Consider the following 26,368-nt stretch of genomic DNA (forward strand, 5'->3'; position numbering starts at 1 on the left):
TGTTTCTTGAAGGAACATTTTGATCTTTTAACTCATTTGTATGCTAGTGAAGTGCATTCCAAGCGGGATTAACATATAATCAAACTGTTACTGTATTAAGCTATCATTAAAGAATGCTTTATGTTCAACCCTCAAGGACAGGGCTAAAGAGTTGACCACCTGGAGTACTGAGGTATTTCTCATTTTACCTTATACTTTTCTTGACTCTTCATGTTTCTGCTCATTTCTTTTTTAGGTTATTAAGTCATTATAGGCAATGACCATGATATGGTATGAGGATGAGTGGGGGCAGACTGGCAACCACGAGACAGCCCTGGCACTTTAAGTGCAGCAACCGTCCATGGATGGATAAGTGCGATCGCATGCTACATTTTAATGCTGATGCATAGTATATCCAGCTGCTGGCCACATACTGTACCACCTGAAATGCTGCTGGAGAGGCAGATCGGGTGACTGAGGGGGATCTGCCTCTCCAGCAGCAATAGCCAGTGGCCCACTCTGTGTCAAATGGCTGGTCCGGGCCTGAAGATTGGATTTGCCTGTGCTCCAAGATGAGCCCATCCATCCTGCAGAGCATATCATGCAGAATGACTCCATCACATCACCTATGCATAATTACATGTCCTTAAACAACTTTGCATACCCAAAGAAAAGAAAAGATTCTGATTTCATCAATGACATAGAACCTTACTATCCAAAATGACTTTGAAATAGCTGCATTTGATTTGACGTTCAATGAGATGACTCTAGCATAATGAATTAAAACATTTTCATTTGCACACATTTGTAAAATAATCAAGAAGGTAATCAGTTGATGAATCTGGACTCTGATGAATATTTCACCACTGACAATGAATGTAAAGGGAAACTCCTGAGGAACAATAAATATAAAAAAATGAAATACAGTGCTGCATACAGCAACATAGCTTAGCATTGAGGAAGAGTGGGTTTTACTTCACTTTGTTCCAATAAACAGAATATACCAAAAAATGGATTGGTGAATTGACCTAAAATGCCACTAATCACACAGTAGTCAGTTATGTAATAAAATGGGAAAAGAATATATTCATTTTTGTAAATGTGTTTTTCTGTACCTTATTAGCTTGATGTCCTTTCTCTCTCTCTGATGGTCAGGAAGGCATCATCCAGTATCCATCAAAACGATCAGATTGCATTCATGTCACACCCAGGGCTGACTATTTCTTAACACCCCACTGTGGGCGGTGAAAAGCAGCAATGTTTTAAAAAGACGACAAGAGACAATTTATTAATTTTTTACTGGGATGAAAAAAATGGTGTGAGTTACCTTTAAAAAGTTGTTGAGGTCTGGTGGATGTTGTTGAATGACCATTAGTGACCCCTGGGAAATCTCCAAAGTAATCATGTGCTTCCAGGATAAATAATAGTGATATATATATATATTATACAATACAATGTGTCACATACCCATTGCACATTTGGGAACATACTTTAATAAATATAATAATATATATAATATATTATATTATAATGTAACGACATGATATACTTGTATGTTGGTAAAAAAAATAAGGGCAGTTCTTATTGCAATCTCTTGAAATGTCCAATTTCCTTATTTTACTTTTTTTTTTCAATTTTTCTGTTGTATTTTGAAACAAAGTGAAATGTTTTGATTCATTTTTAATAGTTTGATAACATTTGCAAGATATATTCTCTTATATATCACCTAAAAAATTAGTTGGATCCTTTTTTCATGCACAGACTATGAGGTTAACCAGTGCATCTATTCAGTGGAATATCATGTGTTTTTGCTCTAATTTTGTACCTATTTTAAACCAAAAATCAATGTGCCCATAATGTCCCCTTCTGTCCTGGCAACTGAATCAACAAATGTATTCACATGTTTAAAAAATAACCATCATTAAAATGTTGCACCCCCTAACATTAGAAAATCCAGCATTAGATTTGTGCGTTGAAATGATGATTATTAGTGTATGCAGAATTAGTAATATTAAATTACAGAAAGCATTGCTTGAGTCGTCATGATTTTCTTTATATAGCAATATAAATCTTAAATACAGGTATAAATACAAATATATAAAATACAGATGTATTGGTTACAAATACAGGTATCCTGCATTGTTCTACCTTGCAGTAAAAGTGCTATAGAAAATCACTTTGAAAAATGGCCCACTAGCTTTGTGTCAGTATGAACTCTAGATGGCGCTGATATGCAGGAACAAGTGATGACTCTAAACCAAGGCAATGAGTCTAAAGCAGTCCATAATAATGCCCTAAAAATGAATAAATCGCAATATTTATTGATTTAGGTACATAGGTGTTAGAGTCCAGCATTTCGGTAGGACAGTAAAAATAATGAACAAATATGAACATTTAATAATGTGCAAATACAAGTTTTTTTGTTTTTTTTTTCACATCAAACATGCAAGATGTAGGTAGTTAAATGAAAGTATACTTTCAAATGCATTTAAATAATAAGTCATTTTTATTAGATTGTAAAAAATATCTGCTTATTTTGTGTGTATGTAGAGACAGCGTTAGAAAACATAGGGAAAACTAAAAAAAAAAAAAAATGACAATGTTATGTCACATATTTTTAGAGCTCAATGATGGATAACGCTGCTGGACAATTGGTGAGTATTGGGACAAAGGATAGCACTGAGGGGCAAAAAAGGTTAAAGTGTAGAGATGGAAAGAAATGGAAAGAAAAGATATAAGGAGAGAGACCTGAGCAAAGCTAGGATGAGGAAGAAGCAAAAAGGCCAGCGAGTATTGCCCAACTGCGGCATTTGGCCAAGGCTATTCTTAATGGGATGTATTTATTAGGTGCAAGGAATCATTGCTTCCACAGCTATTTACATTATTGTCATAAGACATTTATACCTTTTTATTCAAACACCGTGGCTTTTATGGTACGCAAGAAATACAAATATAGTAATTGCTATAGAGAACAATGCCCTGAACTGTTGTTTCTAACCTAAGGCTAATGAGAGGCTTTGCAGCACGGAGGATGTTAGAAACCGCTGATATTTTCCTTCTTGCGTGATGCATTTTAAGCTTACCTATCCAGAAACAGTGTCACATACTCAGAAGTTGCTATTGTGGTCACGATTCAGTTACTATGGGCCTTTGCTACACCTCACATGCATGTGGCCGTATTATCTGACAGAGTTTTTATTAAATGGTGAGCAAGTTGCATACATGTATGTGAGAAAGATAAGCCTTTTTTGATTCGCACCTGGGCAGTTATTCTTGTATCCAGCATGGTGCTTCTGGCATTCAAGAGCTTTGCGGATGCCACCAGAAGACTTGTCAATAGTTTATGCCCTCCGAGTGAGTATAGTAGATCCCCACAGCTTTGTGCTCATGACTTGCCATTTTAGAAACAGATCGTGGGATGTCTCCTCTCCACTGTGCCTAGCCTTACCATTACCATTAAAACCTTTGTTTTTATAATAAACTCATTTCTTGCTGTCAATAAAGGCTAAGCGAGCTGTCTGTCAGATAACTAGCCTGAAAAAATTTTCTGAGGTACATTAAAATAAGCCTAAAAATATAGAAACAGAAAGATAGAATTTGACTATAGATACAAACGATTCTCCCCATCTAGTCTGTCAGTTTCTTCCTGATTTAAAGACTCAGATCTTAATCAGTCCTTGGTCTAGTTTTTAGATTCAGGTTAGTTTTACGTTTATCCCATGTTTATCTTCCCTAGTTCTTTTGATATATTGTGAGTAGATGTTCCTCCCCTAAGATATACTTTTTGGTCAACTTTACCAAGCAATATTTAAAAATTGTTTTCCACCTCTATTAGACTTTTTAGTCTGCTTCTGTTTTTTAAATTAAAAATAAGGGTTTGTTCTCTATTACACTGAGAGTAGCCCCCACCCAGCCACAGTTTTTTTTTTTTTTTTACAAAGCCATTGCTGCTCGAACTGTAAACATAAAGGTGCATAAACACAACAATGATATAAAACACTTACATACATTAACATTAACTTTATAAACAGTAACACCCCAAAGCTTGCCAGGGACTACCTGGGCCAAACCATAAACACCACCTATTGGAGGTGACTCGCGTTAACTCGACTGACCAAGTTTAGTATTGGCATGCTAACAGTCATAGATTAACTTTGCAAGTTCCATTTAACCAACCCTCACTACTTTAAAATAAAATAAATATTTTTGTAAAAAAAGGGGGTTCCCAGGTACCATCAATTCCCCCCCTCTTTCTACATCCCTTGTGCAATGTTGATGGGTGAGGGTTTAATTAAATAGCCCTTAGAGGTATATGTCCCTTTATACCCCCCTCTCCTCATCCCCTGCTAAGTAATCTAAATGCATTATGGGAGGCAAGGTCCATCCTCTCCAAGATGTGTGCAGTGTTTTTTTTTTATGTGTGCGAATACTAATACGATTTGTCTTTAGTTAATTTGCAAGTTGTGTGTGTTTGCTGCTGCAAACTTGCATTTTTCCCAACTCAAGCACTCGCACTTTGATCAGTAGACCTGAAAATTATATATGTGAAATGCACAAATTACTTTCAGCTTGTTCGAACCAGTTTATCACTGGATTAATGACTGAAAGAATGCATCTACTAGATTATCATCTCATGAAAATATTGTTAGTCCTAATGAGTCATATTATATGTACTTGGTCAGATTGTTACAAGAAAAGAAGGATAGAAAGTATATTCTCCAAAAATTATGACCAAGAACGTCTGTACTGGTATATATTCTTAAATAAAGTTATTGGTGTCAGACACTAAGAGGACATATTTAGTTTATAGAAATTTGTAGTTACCTTGGAATACCCAAGTTGTTGGCAACATATGATTGATTTCTACCAGAACATACACACAAATCTGGAAACTGTTGTCATGTGTGTCACTAACCATGCTGACCGATGAATTCTTAGACTCTAGCTTCAATTACAAATGGGTTCTTTCACTAGGCTTTTTGCTTACACACTATTTCTCACTCTCAAGGGGTTCACCACTTAGATTCCAAAACATAAGCAGTTCAATCTCTTCACTCTGTTGAACTTTATGGACTTAGATCTTTTTTTAAACTTAAATTAATGTACCGTATTTGCTCGATTATAAGACGACCCCCAAATCTTACTATTAATTTAGGAAAAAAAGAAAAAGCCTGAATATAAGACGACCCTATAGGAAAAAAGTTTTACCAGTAAATGTTAATTCATTTAAACAATTTTTTTAATAAAAGCTATGCTTGAGAAAAATATTTTGGTTTTATTTCCTTCTATTTTCCAACCTGCCCCCCAGTTATGCATATCTGCCCCAGAAGTGCCTTATACCCCCTATATGTCACTGTGCCCCATGATATGCCTTTTAACCCTCTAAATGCCACTGTGCCCCATGATATGCCTTTTAACCCTATATGCCACTGTGCCCCATGATATGCCTTTTAACCCTATATGCCACTCTGGCACTTAGAGGGTTAAAAGGCATATTATGGGGAAGAGTGGCATATAGGGAGGTTTAAGGCATTTCAGGAGGCAGAGTGGCATTAAAGGGGTTAAAAGGCATTTCACAGGGCACTCTGCCTCCAGAAATGCCTTACACCCCCCCATTTAACACTCCCTCCTCCAAACTTACCGGTGCTTCTGAGTTGGGGGGGGGCGCATAACACAGGAGGGTCCAGGTCCCCTGCATCTGAGCCCCAGGTGCTTAGTCCGGGCAGCATGTAGAGCTCCACGCGAATCGCGTAGAGCTCTACACGCTGCCCGGACTAAGCACTGGGGACTCAGAAGCACCGGTAAATTGGAGCGGGGGGGGGCATAACACAGAAGGATGCAGGTCCCCTGCATCCTCCTGTGTTATGCCCCCCCTCCAACTTACCGGTGCATCTGAGTCCCCGGTGCTTAGTCCGGGCAGCGTGTAGAGTTCTACGCGATTGTATCGTGTAGCGCTCTACGCGATTGTATCGTGTAGAGCTCTATGCGATCATATCGCGTAGAGCTCTCCACAGCCTGGACTAAGCACCGGGGACTCAGATGCACCGGTAAATTGGGTCGGGGGTTAACACAGGAGGATCCAGGTCCCCTGCATCTGGGTCCCCAGTGCTTAGTCCGGGAAGCGTGTACACGCAGCCCGGACTAAGCACCGGGGACTCAGAAGCACCGGTAAGTTGGAGGGGGGGTAAGTTTTTAACACAGGAGGATCCAGGTCCCCTGCATCGCTGCGGAGGATCTGGATCTTAGTCTCATAATCAGACCTATTTGAGGTCTGATTATAAGACGACCCTGATTATAAGACGAGGGTTATTTTTCAGAGCATTTGCTCTGGAAAAAACCTCGTCTTATAATCGAGCAAATACGGTATTTCCCCATGTATAAGACGCTCCCATGTATAAGGGCCCTTAATTTTGGGGCCCGAAAATTACATTTCTATCATGCCGGTTCCAGGATGAGTGTGATGTTAGCTGTGCTGGAATTTGGGTATGCCTGGGCATGATAGGAGAGTTATTGCTGTTAGCAATCATGTATATTTAATATAGCAATCACACTCCCATCATGCACAATGAACTTCTCTTGTCCCAGCCAGGGGAGCAGGAACGGAGCGGAGACATGTGATGGATTCCTGTGTCTCCTTGACTGAACAAGAGATGTTGCTAACCAACACAGAGGTAACCGGAAAAAAAATCTACAACCACTGTATAAAATGCACCCTGTTTTTACACCCCAAATTTTTCCTAAAAAAGGTGCGTCTTATACATGGGTAAATATGGTACTATGTTACAATGAGGTGGATATTGCTGTTATTGGTGAAGATTAGTATAGATAGTTTTGCATATCTCTTCATAGAGTATCCAGTCCTTGCACTCATTCATTTCAATGTTTCCTATTTATCTTCAAGTATTTGTGAAAAATTAATTGTACTCCTATGGAAGAGTTTTAGAAGAAGTAAAACAATCTGTGGTAAAGTGTATGGGAAAGTGGTGGATGGGGTGTATATCTCATCCAGGAAGATACATGCTGCTTTAGCAGGGCGTAGTCTGCTAGGGCTCTTTTGTTTAAAGGTACATGGGCTGGATTACTTGGATAAGTGGGAGAGCTCCAGTCCACACCCCTAGTCCACTACGGGTTTTTCCTTACACCCAGGAGCCCTCAGGTGAGGCTTCCTATGCTCATTACTGGGGAGGAAGCCTTAAAAGAGAGGGCTGAGAAGGTTTGCAGGGTGTAGGAGAGACTGAGGCAAGGAGCAGCTACAGCCAGTGCTGCAGCCCACCAGGTATGAAGCTTTACCTATGGACAACCTGTTACTTTGCTTTGTGCCAGACCTTAGGCTTGTAGTGAGGGATCCGGATGTTTAGTTAGAGCTGGACAGGCTTAGAGTTTGTTTTATTTGCAAGGTGCTCTGTGCCTACATCATCTTAATAAACACGCTTGACTTTTGAAACCTGTGTGAATACTGTCATTGCCGCCCCATGTGTGAGCTGTCCCCTACAAATCTAGATACTTGGTATAATACTTGATTTCACTCCAAATTACACATTGACTAATTGACTTTTAATCTGCTATATATTTATCATGAAATTCACATATCTTCACATGATTAACAAGGCATTTATTATACTTATTGAGGTTGTGGTCTTGACATTAGAAGTTGCCACTCACAGAGCTATGACAATGTTGCTAATATGTCTGGTAAATATCAACTATATCAACATTTCTTCTACTAAACCATGTTCTATATATATTTTTTGGAATTCCTTAGTGAAGATTTTTCTCGCTTTCTGCAATGGTTTCCATAATTTGAGGATTTAAATGGCATTACATTATGAGCTGCACTATTTGACTAAAGAAAATTTAGGTGAAATTACTCATTTTTAAGACATTACTTGTAATATGTGCTAGTCTCATCAGGGAGAAAAATAAGCACCAGGACCTCTATGGCAGTGTACATATTTTTTTTCTTTTTTGATGATAAACGTTGAAATAATGATCTTAAAAGTTAACGGATCCAAAACAATACCGGAACACTTAAAATGATGCAGAAGAAGAGTTAGAAACTGATCACATCCATTTCCATAAACATGTGTTAAGTGAAGTCACAGAACTACAGTATATTTAAATCAATGTGAAGCATCTTCAAATGTCATTGATATTATGAAACGGTAGTATCATGGAAATGTTTCCCCATGTTGATATTGCCTTTATAATTTGGTTAACAATACTGTCTCATCTCAATGCATTGAGTTTGCTTTACATTGAAAATAATTTTTTTCCCTGGTTAGTGCAAAATTGGAAAGAGCGAAACCGGGGTTTTTTGCCTTCTTTTGGATTAACAGCAACAAATTAACAGATATAGGAAAGGCTGAACTTGATGGACGCATGTCTTTTTTCAGCCTATGTAACTATGTAACTATGATTTGGGAATTGATTTCTCTTCGTTGATACAGGACATTGCTGCTTTTAAAGCCTACATTTTAAGATGTAATGGATGAATCACACCCAACGTTCCAGGCAATTAGTGCTCAGCCATTCCAATCACCAGGTAATCGTAATAGTCTCCAGGAAATTCACAGGTAGCCATCCAAATTACCAGCTATCCTAGCCTCCAGGAAATTACAAGAGAAACATCCTAACTATAAATTTATGGCCGAGCTGCACTAGCTCTCACGTTCTCTTGTAATGTCTCCATACCTTCTCCACTTATGTGTCTTTGTCTCTGCTCCTTATCTTGCATCTTCTTGTTCCTCTATCTTCTTACTTCAGTCATCTGTCTTCGTCCCCTACTTCAAAAGGTCTTCCTTTTTCATCTCCTTCTCTGTAGATAATGGGTCATGGACATGACCTGCGGGTGAACATCTGCAAAATGGCAGAGCTTTAAGGCACATCCTCTATTGTGATTGAAGGATCAGGGGAGAGGGTGTGTCTCAGAAATTCTGAGCACATTAATTCTATTAATAAAAAATGAGAAAATGATCATGATTAATATTGATATTCATTATACCTGAGGATCTATCTGTTCTTTGGCCTCATTAGAACCATCTATATTTGTCAGCTTAAAGCACAAAATACTGAAAAATGTTGCCAGAACTCTTGTATTAGGTCCTCTCTTTTCTTTATAATTTTCTCTAGAGATGCAGCAATGTAGATAAGTATCCATGACTAGGGATTATGACATCTCTTTAATCATCTTTTAGATGTTTCAAGTAGGAACCGCACTGGGCTACATGAAATCTCAACTTTACGGTCAAAAAACAAATGTTGGTGATCTTATAATAAAAGTATTGTATGACCCATGACCTGAGCTAGTAAGTGGCGATCGTAAAATTTGTCCCAAAATGCCAAATTCTCACTAAATCTATTTCCATTAGATTTAGTTCAGAGTTCTATCTATACTGAGAACTCATTCTAGATTTGTTTCATTAAATGAAGCTTACTGGTCAAGCCTATGTATGTTTCATTTCTTTGGTTTTCCATGACCGCTTAGGCCTATAAGAGACCAGACTCAAGATGTTGTGGGTAGAGCCTGTGCCACAGCTTTATTAGTATTTATTATTTTACTCCCCAAACCAGCAAACAACCATTAACAAGCCTTAGAACCTGACAGGTAATTCCTCCCTCACTTTTACCAAGAGTCCTAGCCCACAAGGTACCATAAGCCAAGCACGCCTTCCCATGCTCGTTTGTGGTCAAACAGTTCTTTGTTCTACAACTCTGTACTGGCCAGAGGACCTTTCCCCAGGTGCGACAGATACAAACAGACAGTGAACTTGCATACAGATAAACCACGTTATTCCACCTATCAATGTTGCAACTCACCCACCGCTAGCAGTCATTACCCCCTTCCTATGTGTCCAATGGGCCCATCAGTCACTAATAATCCTCCTTTCTATATAATCTATACATCATGATGACTCATGGTAGCACTAAAACGTATTGTTACACAACAGTAAAACTTTGCAAGATATACATTAAAATATGGATTGTAGTCAAGTAGCTCACCAAAGTTCCATGACCTACAACTTCCATTACGGACAGACGGTAATTGTTGTTGCTTTAAAAGCAGGTAACTGTGAAATGCATTTGTCTCAGGTCTGTACAGGTCTCTTGTTTTCTGTCTTACCTTTACAGTTTTTCTGGGTACCAGGCAACCTTATGGCCATGCCCCTAAACTTGGGTCAGCAGACGTGACGTATTTATTACAAGTATTAACGTAGGCCTATGTCAGGAGCACAGGTGCCAAGTCACGTTGAAGTCCCTGTGCATTGGCAGGATTGGGCATTGAACAAGGCTGGAGTCAGATGGGTGTTTCTGTGTCGAGTTTGGAGGACATAATGTCACATCCCAGAGCTCTGCTTGGAAAGTCATGCAGTGGATACTTTGGGTCTGTGCCAGCCAAAGCAAAGACCTCCACAACATAAAAAAGTTAGAAGGGAAATCTTTGGTATCCTTGCCCCTTCAGCTGCGACTTACTTGGCAGCTCAATTACCCCAGGTCTGCCCCTGGTAACCTGCCACCATAGTCCTAAGCCACAGGCACTGTGACTTTGCACTTGATAATACTTTTATCCAAAGAAAATTATGTATTTAATTGCATAAGTATGTCTTTACTAAATAGTGAGAGTAGAGAAAAAATAATATAAATGGAGAGATATTTAATAATTTTTGAAAAAAGCACATTAAGAAAATCATTCTTTTAAAATGTAGTTGGACAGAAACAGAAGCTTTTCCATTTTTTTCTTTTCTTTTTTACTTTGGGAACCTTACAATCAGAAAGCAAGAGCTACATTGTAGCTTTATTTAATGACTTTCCTGTGTGCCATTTGTAAGTGTGTAATAAGACAGAATGAAGATAAAATAAAGGTAAACAAACATAAAGGTCAAGCTGTGGGCACTCCATTAAAACTAGGACTTCTGATTGAATCCATTTATTCCAACTATGCTACTGGGCATCCTTTGTGTTCTCCATTCAATTTATCTGGCATTTATATGGCATTATCTGTCAAAAAAAGGAGATAGGCCACGGCCCTGAGGTAAAAAAAAATGTATTTCATAACATCCTACATATACACTATAACCCTTAACTGAAAACTGAAACCAAAGGTACTCTTCTGTGATTATTATGAGTACAGTTTCAGTCTAGATAAAAGTATTCTTCTTACAAAATGGATTTAACTGAACCGTAGGTAATAATGCCATTAGCGTTATTTACTAGTATGAAATGTTTGATATCTTGTTTTCATTTTTAAAAAATAGTAGTTACTTAAAAAATTCAAGTTTGTTACATGAGATTATAACTTTACAATTAAAATGTAGTATGCTTTTTGGGGATTTAGTTGCATAATGTTTTCTAAGACAGACATGCATAAATATTGTAATGCTGTATAGCCCCAGGGAAATGTTTTGTGAACAAGTGCTGCTCAAATAATGTATATAGGTTTCTGCGGTAGAGCCATTGAAGAGCAGAGTGGGCCAGTGCTCCAAGAGATAGACATTTAAACATTCCTAGACCTCTAAACGGGGGAAACACTTAAAGGGGGAGGGAGTTTAACTGTGCTTGCAGGGTAAGGGGATGCCATGAAAGAACATGTCAACATTGCCTGGGCCTTTGTGTGCAATCTAGAAAAGGTTCTCCAAAGCCTGGCTTGGCTATTTCTATGAGGGAGGATATTTAGAAGGGTCAGCCTGTGCCAGCAAAATTTAGGGCAGAAACGGCTAAGGACGAAGGGACTTTAGTGGCCCTCAGCTAAGGGGTTATGTTAGTGCTGACTGGGTTGGGCTGGGTAAGCAAGGGCTTGTCCAAGGGAAAGTTGTAAGGGGCCAGCTGCCCATATGGTAGCTAGGTCATTAAGGATGCACATGAGGATTCTACAGTGTTTGAATCCAACACAGCTCGCATGTGTATCAACATGCCAAGAGCCTTTGTTTTGCAGGTATATGTGCGTCACGTTTGAAGAATCCCTCTTTGATAATGTGGAGAACATTGCATGGATCCAATTAATCTGAAAATAATGTTATGATGTCCATAAGTAAGTTGTATACGTGGGGAATATCAGTGTATTGTTAGAGTGACAATTACTGGATATTGGTCGCTACTTTCTCCCTTTTATGGGTCCATTGATTTGGCTGTTAGTGGGCACTTGAGTGCAAGATCTCATTCCTTTCCTTTTTTCCTGTGTTTATGGTATATGCGTACATACTGACTGCTCATGTACTAATACAATTCATATGTGTAGTAAAAGTAACTGCACTACCCACTTTTTATGCTCTATACAACCAAAAGAAAACTAAAAATTGGTGAATTGGTACCATTTGGTGACAGACTTTTTCTTAAGCTCGGCTTAGTTTAGTATAAGTTAACACTATTATCAGTTATTACCAGGGTTTCTATTTGCCAGGGTCATGATAGGTGTCCAATCATTAAGGAAAATCTGAATTAAGCAATGTCTTGGATACAAACATTTTATATCCACATCACATATGACCCAATGGCTTCTGTTTAGACAGATGACAGTTGTAATATAAACTTTCTTTAGTATATACATACAAATAATGTATTTCCCAAAAAATGGAATTAAATGCATCATAAAGCTCTGTGTAAGAAAACAATAAACCTTTTAATGGTCCAACAGTTTTTTTTGTTTTCATGATTTACTTTTAAGCAACACGGTAAAATAACATTTATCATTAAGAAGGAAATCTCTTCTTATAATTTAAAATGTAATTTCTCTTGTAGAATAATATTTGTAATGTGTTTTTCTAAGCAAAATTTCCAACTCTTCCAGGGCACTTGTTCAATAAGACATATTTAGTATATTTAGTGTTTTTGTGACCTCATTGAAAGTAGAAATAATCTAGCAGTCAGTTTAATAGTTTTCTTCACCTTACATCTTGAGGATGATTTAGAGAAAAGGCAGGTATTAGTGTTTTAATTTAAAGTACTATTAAGGTGTTGTAGTTAGGATAAAATCTAATTTATTTTTTCTCAGTTAAAAACTATTTGTATTTTAATGTCTTTAAAAAAAATCAGATGAGTTTTATCTTTATCCCCTAAATGAAACACATTAAAGCTTTCATGAAAATGTAATTTGTTTTGTATTTTATAGCAAAAAAAGAAAATCTAGATTTAGTTTGAGAAGTCTCTCAAACATTAAATATATTACATTCAGTGTAGAGGGAGAGGTGTGTATACATAGAAACATAAAATTTGGCAGCAGATAAGAACCATTTGGCCCATCTCATTATTCTTAGTAAACATGCAAATTTTATTCCAACAGATTGATTTTATTATCTCTAAAATATGTATAAGATCTTCTGGACAGATACATTGTATATTTTATATAGCACTGAATTATATACCGTATTTGCTCGATTATAAGACGAGGTTTTTTTCAGAGCAAATGCTCTGAAAAATACCCCTCGTCTTCTAATCGGGGTCGTCTTCTAATCAGACCTCAAATAGAGGTCTGATTAGGAGACTAAGATCCAGATCCCCCGCACCGCTGCAGGGGACCTGGATCCTCCTGTCTCACCCGACCCCCCCATCATACACACTTACCGGTGCTTCCTGATGTGTTGCCGGGGCAGCGGGTTGACGTCTACGCGATCCGCGTAGACAACGTCCGCTGCAGCCGGAAGGAGGTGTGGCTAGCAGCGGGGGTTGTCTGCGTCCGTCGCATACACCTTCCCCGACTGTCAGAGATCAGACTTCCCCGCACCGGTGCGGCACCGGTGCGGGGAAGTCTGATCTCTGACAGCCGGGGAAAGTATACGCGACGGACGCATACAAACCCCCGCTGCTAGCCACACCTCCTTCCGGCTGCAGCAGAAGGCGACGTCAACCCGCTGCCCCGGCTGGAAGCACCGGTAAGAGAGGGGGGAGAGCGGGGGAAGGGGGGTGAGAGAGGGGGGGAGAGAGAGAGAGAGTGTGTGTGTGTGTGTGTGTGTGTGTGTTAGTTAGTTAAATGGGGGTATAGGGTGTGTGTGTGTGTGTGTTAAATGGGCATAGGGCATTTCTGGAGTGGCGTTAAGGGGGCATTTAATAGAACACTCTGCCTCCTGAAATGCCTTATACCTCCCTATATGCCACTCTGCCCCATAATATGCCTTTTAACCCCCTACTTGGCAGAGTGGCATATAGGGGTATAAGGCATTTCTAGAGGCAGAGTGTTCTATACAATGCCTTTTAACTCCCTTAATGCCACTCTGCCTCCTGAAATGCCTTATACCTCCCTATATGCCACTCTGCCCCATAATATGCATTTTAACCCCCTAAATGCCAGAATGGGATATAGGGGTATAAGGCATTTCTGGAGGCAGAGTGGAACATAGGGGGGTCAAAAGGCATACCATGGGGCACAGTGGCATATAGAGGGTTAAAAGGCATATCATGGGCCACAGTGCCATATTGGAGTGGCAAGCCTGGGGGCAGATGTGCGTAACTGGGGGACAGGTTGGAAAATACAAGAAATAAAAACAAAAAAAATCTTTTTCTCAATCATAGCTTTTATTAAAAAAAATAGTTTACATGAATTAACATTTACTGGTAAAACTTTTTTCCTTTGGGGTCGTCTTATATTCAGGCTTTTTCTTTTTTTCCTAAGTTAATATTCAGATTTTGGGGGGTCGTCTTATAATCAGGGTCATCTTATAATCGAGCAAATACGGTACATTTTTTTCACGATAACCATTTTCAAAATAGTGAACCAACATGATACATATTATTAAAGGGATAGTCTAATGTCACTGACACCTATCCTATAGAATATATAATTCATATTAATGTAAGCTGTGAGTAATCATAACCCTCTTACCTGCTGCAAAATGTTTTCATGACCCAAAATTTCTTGCCAGGGGCATTGACTGCCTAAGCTGTCAATTAGTGGTAGTAAAGTAACTAACTAAAGTAATGGGAATATGGGAACGGCAATATGTCCTGTCACTGATTGACAGCTTAAAGAGCCGTAAATTGCTTCCATTATGACAACTGTGCACTGCATACAGCATTCAACAGAGCCAGCCCCAGCAGAACGCATCTCCTAAAACAAGCTTTTAGCTAGTGGGCAGGGAAAGGGGCACATGGATTTGGGAGGATTCTGCAAAATCCCTCTATGCATTTGCAAAATAGATTACATGGAAATTTAAAGGTGAGAGATTGAATGTGGGAACTGGGGAACAAATTTTGTTCCCAAATTAAAAATGCCCCCGAATTTTCGGCCGAACCAAATGGCCAGGGAACAAATTTGTTGCCGGAAAACTAATGGGCCAAAAACGAACCAAAAAATGTATCGTTTATGGCCCATTTGCACATGCCTAGTTTACATATACACATTCACCATGCACATACATATATGTATATACAGTGAAGGAAAAAGTATCCCCTGCTGATTTTTTACTTTTGCGCACTGACAAAGACATGATCAGTCTATAATTTTAGTGGTGGGTTTATTTGAACAGTGAGAGAAAGAATAACAACAAAAAAATCCAGAATAATGCATTTCAAATACGTTATGCATTGATTTGAAATAAGTATTTCACCCCTTTGCAAAACCCTTGTTGGCAATCGCATAGATGAGACATTTCTTGTAGTTGGCCACCAGGTTTGCATACATTTCAGGAGGGATTTTGTCCCACTCTTCTTTGAAGATCCTCTCCAAGTCATTAAGTTTTTGAGGCTGATGTTTGGCAGCTCAAATCTTCAGATCCCTCCATAGATTTTCTATTGGATTAAGGTCTGGAGACTGGCTAGGCAAATCCAGGACCTTAATGTGCTTCTTCTTGAGCCACTCCTTTGTTGCCTTGGCCATGCTTTTTGGGTTATTGTCATGCTGGAATACCCATCCATGACCCATTTTCAATGCCCTGGCTGAGGGAAGGAGGTTGTCATCCAACATTTGACGGTACATGGCCCCATCTATCGTCCCTTTGATGCAAATAGGGTTATTATTATACAATTTTCTTATAAAGAGGTGCAGGGAGATTTGCACACATTATTTTTTTTCTATTGCTAAGAGGATATTCTTACCCATGGCTTTGACGGAATGTATTTTCATTCTTGGGTCATACAGTATTACACTACTTTATTAAACTGTTCTTTTTGTTGTTTTTCTCACCTAAATATGGATAAATCAATCTTACCTAAAATTGCTTTACTGCACTTTGCTCCATACTGATATCTCTTCTTTCTGTAACTGATTGCTTTGTCGAATTTGGGAACAACACAGTCATGATTTTCTTTTCTTTCAGAAAGAATTTTGGTACACCTTAATGACAAGGAAGAATATCAAGTATAAAAACATATTAGGAAATAACAATGGAAGCTTTAGAACTGTGAGCAAGTGGACTTATACAGAAGTTCAACACATGCCTAATTTACTAAGAGGATTTTTTTCTTAATGTACACAAAAATACACCTGTCTCTGATTTGTGTTGCCAGCTATCTCCTTCTGCTTGATTTAAGCGGTATCTTTTCTGTTGCTGCTGCTGCATCCTCACGAAGCACTTCTGCAAATGGGCAGAAACTCTGGACACACCCTGTCCCTGATTGAAGAAATGTTTGTGGAAGCACTCAGAGAGGCGAGAATAATGATGAATTTATAGAGAAAGAGAAGCGTCTCTGCACCTATCTTTCTCTGAAAATCATTCTGCATTACTCTGGCCTTTTCCGAGTACTTCCACAAAACAGAATGAACCAGGGGAAAACCATTCCCCTGTTCCTGCAAATCAGGGGGAGAGGGCATGCCTGGAAGCACTGTCATTTTGTTGAAGTGCTCCTGGAGGCCAGGTTGAAGCAGAAGATCAAGGAAGACATGAGACAAGAAGACAGAATACATGAAGAGGCAAGAGAAAAAGTGGAGCTACTGGAAAGGAGACCAGGACATGGAAGTGGTTGACCGAGAAGGAAGGAAGACATTGAGAGAGAGTGAGAGAATGCGTGAGTTAGAGTGTGAGAAAGTGAGAGTAAGTGTGAGAGAGGAAGAGAGCATGAATGAGTAAATGAGAGTGAAAAGGGTAAAACATGCTAACGAAAATGATGATGAGATGGGAGTTATGCTGAACCACTGTCAATGTCTGGCTCACTATATAATGCTGTACCGCCATCTCTGCCTTGCATTCTATAAAATGATAGGAGTCATGTTGTTACCACAGTTTGTGTATGGCTCATTTTATAATGTTGTGTATTTATTCTCAATTAAAAATGAGTGCGGCACATGCACACATACTTTTCTAAAGAAGTGGCCCAATGAGAGTAAATGTGGACCCGTGAATTTCAGATGAAATTTTGTTTTCATCCAATTTGTGTGTGTGTGGGGGGGACTGGTCCTTTTTTGTGGCTTCCACAAATCACAAAATTTACAAAAAAATCTGTAAATTTGCGTTTGTACAACCTGAATGCACAAGTCTATTATTTTCATAAAAATTTAATCATAGCAGAATATTTCAGACTTTTGTAACTTTTAAGCACTTTCTAAACTAAAGCCCTCCATGATTGTCACCCACCCTTGTTAAAAAGCAGATGAGAGCCCTTCATCCCATCAAATCTACTTGCTATAAAGAACAACCTTCTTAGGTCTCTGGTCATGTCTTATGTCCAAGATGGCTTTATGATGTTATATAAGGTATATTATTCATTATATTAGTGAAATAACTTTTTACCTAATTTAGTGGATAAACTCTGTTGAACAGAAAAGAAGTAGAGTCTTTCTGAGAAAGAAAAGTGGTTTATTAAATGCAGCAGAAAAAAAATCAATAGTGTTTAACCTTTTACAAATATACTTTCAAAACAGTATTGCTTAGAGAAAGAGTAATTTAGTCAAAATATTGTAAATCAGCACTCAGAAGGGTCACATACAAATACATTTGCTTGCAGGTGCACTATCCATTTGAGTTTCATTTATGAGAAAATGATGTTATGCCTTATAGAATCACATTAGCAGAATTATATGGGTGCATTTTTCCTCAGTTTAGCAACGCATGTAGCCTTTTTGTATTTGTCATCAATCTGTTATGTTACAACTAAGTGCAACTGCGTGTGCCACGCATGAATATATTGCGCAACCCTTCTGTACTTAATGGAGTTTAAAATGCAGAAATTTGCATCTTTTTGTTAGGGTAATTTTTTTAATATTAGTGTGGGAGGGATTGAGATGCTATGCATGCTCACACAGGAGGAAGGTTGCACTCCAGTATCAAGGTGTACGTGAGCTGCAGATCTGTCAGTGCATATTCTTTTGTAAGAAAAGGGTGCTTGACACTTACTATAGCACTAAAATGAGAGCAGATTCTGTTTTTTTAGATGCAACAAGTTAATTTTTTTGATTCGGCCACTTACATGGTAATCTTCCTTCTTGCCTTTTTTGTTTGTCTTTCCTCCAATGATGACTCTTACCTCATTTCCTTTAGCTCCTTTATAAAATAGAAAAATTGAGTGGGGCCTTCAGAAGATGTATTGCAAAAAATGTCTTATATGTTACAAATTTAGGTAAATAGGGATTATCTATAGATTTACTTTGGGATCATTAAGCCATTTTCTCATCCTTCTTCTTTTGAGCATAATTGGCTATAGCTAGTAAATGGATGTATGGGGATGGGGGTCCCATCATCTGGGCCAGTCCGTAGTAATTTCCTGGACTTGAATGTCACTGACCTGGATATGTTGTTAAGACCGAAATCATTGTGTAACATTTCATTAACCTATGAGTTTTACAGGTACATTTTGTGTGTTTGGCAATAACATAATGTATACTTTATGTCGCAGCTACAGTAGGACATTGCCAAACAATGGAAAGAGATTCAGTTTAGCAAGTGGAGGAAGGAGATCTTGGACATATCTTCATGGTGGGTTAAATGAGAGATGCTACTACAGACCAATACTAGATCATGGCATGTATTTATGCCTTCTCATGACACACCAGAGCCAGGATGGACAGCTAGGCTTATAGTGATTGTGATAGCCCAGGTTTCCAGACTGGAGTTTGGGACTGTGACCTCTCATGGGTAGAAATAGTCCTAATACCGAGGGTGGTAGTGAGGGCATGGTACAAGCAGTTATCTTATGTAATGTTTTTGAATAAACATTTTGTGTGTGAGTGGTTCATGAATGCATCACATCAGTCAAGATTTTCCTATATTTCATATTTTCATATTATAACATCATGTTTTCTGGATAAAGGCTTGGATTCTATTGATTCAAGCAGAGCCTAGAGATGTGAGTCAATTAGTGGTACATATCTGTGTCACTTCAGTACTATTTTATTTTAACAAAAGTCACACATATTCTTTGTTTACTTTAGTTTATAAAAACAACACTGCTATTACTCTAACACCCATGTTTGTCCATGGCGATACTATTTAACACACATAAACATGTTATAAACGCGAAAAATCAATATTCGTTTTGTTACTTATAAAATCATGTACTGCGTGCAAGAACAGAGGCTGTTTCGTATGCGCTTGGGGGAACATGGATGATGATACTGTATGTTCTCTACTCAAGTAAAAAAAGAAAGGAAAAGAGGATGGTTCACAAAGAAACCTCCAAGCGCAGAAATTGACGAGAGACAAGAAAACAGCATTTATTTTGAAAAGACAATCTGTCATGTCTAGCTAACCGAATACACTTCAGGCAACACATGGCTAGGAAAATCTAAGTGCTATGCTACATAGTAAGCTAAAATGCTAAAGGGAACAAAGATAACCTACCCAACATCTAATAAACTATTGAACAAGGAAATGTCACCTGGCAGAGTGACCAAGTGCAAACGGAAAAAAAAAACAACCAACTGATTTTCTGACACTCCAAAAAGCTGTGTACAGCAATGGCTGTGACTAAAACCAGCAAGATATTTCTGCTAAGAAAAAAAAATTCTCACCGACGACGACTTGCAACAATCATCATGACAATGGTGCCACTTACATACTCCATCTGTGATATTTGATGAGGGTTGGTGGGAATGACACATACGCTGTGAAAAAAAGCTATGAATAGAAAAGGGAAAAAGCAAACAAAACAGAGATATTTGAAATTACTCTTTTCCATTAAAAGAGGCAGCTGACAAGTAATAAATGAAAGAGAGCCGAACGATAACCAGAGTAGATGAGCCAAATAGTTCTTAACCCCCATCAAGGTATGTTTCTGTGTTAAAAAAGTCCTAGATACCTCTTGAATATTTCATGAAGATGTGATTAGTCCTTTTCCTTGTTCTTTGCTTTGCAGTTACATGCATTTTGTTTTCATCATATCAGTTTCTGCATATAGATATTTCACATTCATTGATTATTTTGTGTCCTGCTAATGGTTGTAAAACAATACACATTAAAATGACTCTGCTTGCACAAGTAGATAGAAATATTATACTGTGTTATTCATACCTAGGAAACTCATAGGAAGTGGGAATGGTCGGCAGAGATGATAGGGAAATGTATAGAGAGCATGAGAGAGTGAACAAGAATGAGAGGGTGAGAGAGTGAGGCTGAATGAGAATGAATATGGTCACGGGGCAATGAATTCCGTTCCCAAAATAAAAATGCCCCCATATTTATGGCCATAACGAATGGGTAGGAAAGAAAATTTGCTGCCTGAAATGAATGAGCCAAAAACAAATGGTCCAACTTGTTTTTGACCTATTTGCTAATGTCTAGAAAATAACATTATTGAATACCAATGTCAAGCACAGGAGGAGACAAATGCTTTATAGATGTGGCACATTCAATACAAATTTTTGTCACAGATATACCTCTTTGGCAAGCTCTTTGGGAATTGTTGGTGGAGACATGTCGATAAGGACACAAGGTATGCTATGTTTTGAAACCTAAACCATGATTGCATGATCGTCATAATTTGCATTTGCTTCTTGTCAATACACAGCTTTAAGCACAGGGTTAGGTTTACATATGTCCAAGCATTCTAGAAGAAGTGAAGTACAGTACCAGCCTTTAAGCAGAGCCACAGTAGACCACTAGACCCTCATTCTTCATGTTCTGATGACCATCCTCAAAAGGATGCACATCCTTGGAATGGGGTTAAAACCCTTTTCTACCTTTTTTTTAACTTAAAAGTAGCCAGGGTTGCGGGATATTTTTTCTTGTCCATCCCTAAAGAAGGAAGTCTTCAAGGGTATAGAGAGGCCAAAAAGCTAGACTACCTCCCTCATCAAAAAGCTGAGCATTCAGTGACCCAGCTCCACATAAAAGATTCAGATTAAGAAAATTAAAAAAACAATGAAAAAAGTACAATTGTGGGGACAATATAAAAAAATATCCATTTGCTGGTGTACTGAAAAACTGTTATCCACATGCTTACCAGTGTGTTGTCAATTAATCGATTAATCTACTCATCTCCAAAACACTACACGTTAAGACTCTCTCTGGGGGCTGTTGAGCACATCAGGCTTAATAAACACCCAACATTAATTTAAACATTATCAGAATAATTGAGAAATATCAGGCCAGGGGTCTTCTTCCCCAAGACCTACTCAAACTGAAAAGGCCAGGCAACCTCCACAACTGTGGTACCTATTACAGCCTGGATTTGGACTGGAAGGTGTGCCACTTTGGAAGACTTGCCAAGAGAGATTGGCTGAAAGACTGGTTCGTTGTCGGGGAGGCACCACCAGGAAGATGTGTCAATTCATAAGGTGCATCTGAGGTAGACATCTGGTGTCCTAGGCAAGCAAAGGATGGGGTGGGTGTTCTAGGCTTTTGGTTAGGGCTATGGGAAAGGCACGAGGGGCAGCCAATTTAGTTCTGTACAATGTCCTTCAAACTCTAAAAACACATTTTACTTTATTTTTTTGGTGATTCCCAATGTTATTGTTCACACACTTCAAACATATTTTAGATAGATAGATACCCATGAGAAAAACAAATGATTCAGAGGCATGTTATTCTGCATAAATGCAATGCTACTGAAAAAAATACTACAAAATGCTAAGAAGACTGTGACCATGTGTGCTACTCGCATTTCCCAAGTAAACTGTCACATCTTTTTAGGTTTCAGCTCACTCCTGAAAGACAATTGCAAGTGAAATGACCCTGTGCTGTACTGGGAATTCCATGAATTCTACTTTTCAGTGACAGACACTTATGTTTTGAGAAACTACACAGGACAACAATAAAAATGTTTATACAAAAAAAAGTATAACATTTACTTGTAACATTATTACTTATTATTACTTGTCCTCCAAACTGTTCTAGTAAATTTGAGACTCAAATGCTATACCTGTATTCCCCATTTTAGTGCAAAGTTTCTGTTCTAGTGCAAAAAGCACCATCATTCCAGTGGTTACTACGACATGCACATGAACCTTCTTTTTATATATATCCCCAAACGTATAGTTCAATATTTAACTTAGCTCAAGCCTTAGCTATAGCATTTTATATATAAAAAAAATATAACAAGCATTTACCTTAAGAAAGCTCTGTCTTGTCCTTATGCAAGACATTAGTAAACTAATATTAGTTAACTAATAAAAAACATACTAGAATTGTTGTGCAATCATGCATAAACTCAACTAATTAACAAAAGAAACTTCATGTAATCTTGCATTGCCTTATATCTTAGGAATTGTTACTATAGATAGCAGCTATAATAGTTTCAATTATGACAGAATTTGTAGTCATTGTTGTGATTCAATAGTACAAAGTCATTAATAGTGACACAGCAGTTGCATATTAGCAGTTCATCCATCTGAAGTTGATAGAACAATTAAATACAGTTACAATGCTTTGAATTAGCAACCTGGATTAGAAAGTTATTTATATACAAATTGATTTACCAAGCAGAAATACTTTGATTTTTCCAGCATTTTTAAGAATGTCCTGGGAACATAATTACATAGGGATTTACGGTATAAAGCAATCTATTCAACACATAAAAAGACAATTACAATTTACAGTTCAATGCAGATCATTATCACTTACAATTATGTACAATTATACTTCCTGTTGAAAGCACAAGTGTGCGAAAGCATATTTCTTGTCTTCAGATAAATAACAAAAGTTTGCTTCTAGCTAAAGACACACTTCCATCACATGATTGTTTTGGTAGCTTAAACTCAACAGGAAATAACATAATTGAGACTAGCACTGCATGATAGTTACTGTAGTTGTGTCTTAGAGGTCAAGGTGTTCTATAGCACACCTTGTTACATACCATAACATATGAAGACATTTTGTCTTTCGAAATGTTTTTTTTAGTTACACATTTTCACAAATCGCACAACCACCTAGTCTCCCACAGTGGAAAACAATCAACATGTTTTAAACAGATTAAAAAGAATAATCTAGCCACCAAAAATATTATTTTTTCAATGCATTTGAGAATCAATTTTGCATGCGCTTTTGTTTTGGGGGTGTGGCGCAGGATGTAGCAAGGAGCAGAGTTTGAGTTTTGCCATGGCGTCTTACGTGTCTTTCTCCATAATTTTAGTGCCCTTAACCACTGTAATGCATAACTATCAAACATTCTGAACTCCAAGAATAGAGATATATCAGGGGAGGAGAAAGAAAAAGAAAATGTAAGTCCCAAAGATGGACTATCCTTTCTCAACACAGACATAAATCATCATATAGAAGAAGAATCCTCCACAATGTTATATTGTGCCATGCCAGCAATGACGCAATCATTTTTTTTTTACGCAAAGTGTATTTACAAATGAAATGTTTAGCTGGCCATGAACAACTGTTGAATTATGTTGTAAACCTTAATGAAAGCAAACATTTATTTTTATGTATATAGAATGCGTGTATTATGTAGTATAGTACTTTTCTTCTCGATCGATACATTGCGAAATCTTAATGATATAAAGTAATGTTCCTTTCAGTGTTTGCATACCTAAAATAATCCCATAGAGTCTAAAGCATAAGAGCATTGTTTTTGCTGTTCTGTGCTTCAGTTTAACATTCACTTTTGTGGCATATTAATTAATGTTGCCATACCAACTCCCTTGCCTCATAGATAAATTGTCAGGAAGACTGTACAACTTGTCCAATAGGACTCATTATGGAGAGACTCCAAACAGAATCCCGAAATAGCATCCTCCTGAGTTGTCAACATAAAAATGAATCGCTTTACAACAGTATCTGAATCAGAATCTGCTGTTGGCATTGGTAAACAGAATTAGAAGCAAATAAAATATGTTTACAGAAGGTTGGCAGTTTTCTTTGCCTTAAGGTCTAGGTTGTTAAATATTTTTTTTTCAGAGACTAAAAAGAGTATATTCAGAGCATTGCATCCCTAATCATTTCAAATGTTATACTTTTTACCAGAACGCACTTTAGATTTGATTCTTATGAGAGAAGAAAATAAAGCAGTTTTGATTGATGTATGACAGCTAATGAAACATTAAAAGAAGCAAACACGGTGGTAAGACTGTGTAACTTTGTTTTTTTATTTTATTTTTTTCTTTCCTTTGCTTAGAGAATGAAAAATAATTTTCTGCATGAAATGTGATTCTTACAGTCAAACTTACTGTGATTTATATAGAATCTTTGAAATTAGCAAATGGATGATGCCGCAGATTCAGCTGTTATTGAAAAATATTACGAAAATTATTAAGTAAGTGTGTATGGTAAGGGATGCTGAAGTGTCATCTCGCTCTATTCTGTACTTAGTTACGTTGTACTCATCCCCTCCATAACTGTCACATAAAGTAGTGTCACAAGAACGACTGCCAACTTAAAGGTGACATGGAATAAACAGCAAGAAAGCAATGAGTATCATGATACAGGTTGCAACTTCATTAACATCCATATTATATTATAATATCAAATAGACAATCAAGTGTCTCAGACAGGAGTCTCACCAAATAATGTAAATTAGAGGGATTTTTACTTTAATGTGCATTTACTAAAGTTACATACATCTAGGGCTACAGCGGAATGCCGTTGATCAATGTTTCATGCCAATCAATAGCAGGAAACGATTCAATTGAAATCAATGGAATAACTTTGTACACATGCACATAGGGGTCTCATTTGACCCCCCCCAGAATGCTCACCAAGCCAGTGCTGAGTGTATTACATGGGAAGAGATGGGTTTGGCTGAAGGGTGAGTAAAGTACAAATGCATATGGGAGGATTGTGCATAACACCACTATGCATTTGCAGTGGGGACACCACAAAAATTTAAAAAGACCACTCAGCTATCATACACATTAAAGCTACCCAATGGATAATCTTGTTTTTTTTCCTTTTCTTTGATTAAGGCATAAAACATTTTTGCGTTATACTTGACTCCTACATTCCTCCCCCCTTCATAACGTCACATAAAGTAGTGTGACTAGAGCGACTGCCACTGGAAGTTAAGAGGAAATGAACATCAATGATGTTGTGAGTAGGTCAAAATGTCATTTACTTCAAAAGTCTGTTGTTGGAAGTGTTGGGCCAATGATTGACCTGATGAAGGCGTTTTCTGTGCATGCTGGGTCTCATTAGACCCAATGGAAATATCACCAAGAGAGCATCTATTATGCAGCAGGAGATCAACCAAACACATATGCTGCATGGCTAATAGCAGAGGTGTGTGGGCAACAGGTTAAATGCATATTGGAAGATTCATGCAGGGATACTACGTAAATTTAAAGTGTAAATGATGGCCCTAATTGATCAATGGAAGTAATAGAATTACAGGTTGACTGCACTGAAGTGTTGAGTGTTATTTTAGGTACGTGTACATAGCAGTGAGTACACACGTTTTGCAAGCTTAGAATAAAACAAAGTCAGCCTCTAGTCTTTTCCTGCCTAATATTTCCATTCTATGATGGTCTAGGTAACAACCTCTGTCTGTGGAGCCTGTAGTAGTCAGTATTTAACATTAAGCTGTCCACCGAGCCAGCCAGGACATGTCTATGATATTTTCCTCCTTCAGTCAATTTCTTACAGTTTCACAGTTGCTGTAGTCTTCTCTTGATTGTATTTTAGGTTACATGTTACCAGAGTAAAAATGTTAAAATGCCCGTCAGCAAAATTCAAACTAGTATTTAGGTGACTACCATCAGAGCATACAAAAATATTTCTCAACAGAAGAATGCTAAGCTTAAGTAAACTGTAGCTACATTTGGAGGCATAAACTCTCAATTTCTGGTATCACTTTTTATGTCACTAACTGTTCCTGTTTAGATCTTGTTCTATTGAAGTATGACTTAATGAAGCAGTTGTACTTTAAATGTACTGATATAACTTGAGGTATTAAAAGTTGCCTATAATTATCCAACTGCATATGTGTGCCCTATGCCTAGCAAACATTCAGATTTTCACAGGCGTTGTAGAGCAAAGAGAATTATCACCCACTCTTAGTTGTCAGCCAACCTTTCTGATCAACTTCTGAATAATTAATATGCTTTGGATCTTATACTGCATCCTCTCTTCCTGCGATTGTCACAATTGTGTTTGTT

The sequence above is a fragment of the Spea bombifrons genome, chromosome 1, assembly GCF_027358695.1.
Source record: "Spea bombifrons isolate aSpeBom1 chromosome 1, aSpeBom1.2.pri, whole genome shotgun sequence".
Classification (NCBI taxonomy): Eukaryota; Metazoa; Chordata; class Amphibia; order Anura; family Pelobatidae; genus Spea; species Spea bombifrons.